We start from the raw sequence: 1,555 nt of genomic DNA, 5'->3' as shown, positions 1-1,555 counted from the left end.
ATTTTTAATTGGAGATGATTGCTTTACAATATTGTGTTGGTTTCTGCCATATATCAACATGAATCAGCCATAGGTATGTGTATGTCCTTTTCTTATTAAAAAAAAAATATTTTTGGCTGTACCACGCAGCATGTGGGATTTTAGTTCCCCAACCAGGGATCGAACCCACACCCCCTGCCTTGGAAGTACAGAGTCTTAACCGAACTGGACCACGAGGGGAGCCCCTTAGCAGCCAATTTGCTCTCACCCTAGTTTTCTTCACTGGTGGCTCCTGCAAGGCAAGAGACCTGGGTTCAATCCCTGGGTCAGGAAGATTCCCTGGAGAAGGAAATGGCAACCCACTCCAGTACTCTTGCCTGGAAAATCTTATGGACGGAGAAGCCTGGTGCAGGCTACAGTCCATGGGGTCGCAAAGAGTCAGACACGACTGAGTGACTTCACTTTCTTTTCTTTCTTTCTAGTTTTCTTGGTAGAACCTCTAGGATTTTGCACAAACTCCTGACCAGTTCTGACACCAAGCTATGGGCCTTTGAGTCGCTCTGTGTTCTTTCTCTTCTTTCTCAGATTCTTATCATGATCTACGCTCAATGGCCAAACCCTTCTCCATCCTCCTGCAGACAGAGTAAGTGGGCAAGAGCCCAGATTCAGATCCAGATCCTGGACCCTGTGACTCATCAGCTGTGCGGTCTTTGGCAAGCCACTTGATCCTGTGTAACCCAAAGTGTGGTCCACAGGCTAGTGCTGGGACACGCGTTGTTTGTTGACGCGATAGGGGAAGCATACAGGCCGATAATAATTTAGAAGTGTTCCGAGCAGTTTGGCACTGCCTGCATCCAGTCGTGACGGTGTAGGTGACAAAAGCTTGGAGTTTTTCTCCCCTAAGTTCCTTCACCGCGGATAGTTTGAGAAGCACAGACTTAACCTATTCGGTGCCTCAGTTTCCTCCTCCGTAAAATGGGAATAAGGATGACCCATAATCTCATCAGGTCTCTGGGAGGAGTAAATATGGTTAATTTATGGGAGGCACTGAGAATGGTGGCTGGGCACTGAAAACTCTCTTGATTTAAAAAAAAATATTAAAAACATTTTTTGAATTAAAATTTATTTATTTATTTTTGGCTGTGCTGGGTCTTTGCTGCTTTGCATGGACGTTCTCTCGTTGCAGCAAGCCAGGGCTACGTTTCATTGCTGTTCTCGGGCTTCTCACTGCGGAGGCTTCTCTTGTTGTGGAGCACAGACTCCAAGCATGCGGGCTTCAGGGGTCTCAGCACTTGGGCTCAGTAGTTGCAGCTCAGCCCGCAGAGCACACAGGCTTCAGTTGCTGTGGCTCACGGGCTTGGTTGCTCTGCAGCATGTGGAATCTTCCCGACCCAGGGACTGAACCCACATCTCCTGCATTAGCAGGCAGATTCTTTACCACTGAGCCACCTGGGGAAGCCCCATCAAGACCTAGGTGTTTTTTTTTTTTTTCCCCTCTATCCCTGAATCTGGGATGGCCCCAGTACCAGCTTTGAAAAGCAGAATGCAGTCAATGTGATGCTGTGGGATGTCTGAG

Source organism: Bos indicus x Bos taurus, chromosome 11 (genome assembly GCF_003369695.1).
Source record: "Bos indicus x Bos taurus breed Angus x Brahman F1 hybrid chromosome 11, Bos_hybrid_MaternalHap_v2.0, whole genome shotgun sequence".
Lineage (NCBI taxonomy): Eukaryota > Metazoa > Chordata > Mammalia > Artiodactyla > Bovidae > Bos > Bos indicus x Bos taurus.
Note: the sequence above shows the minus strand (reverse complement) of the source record.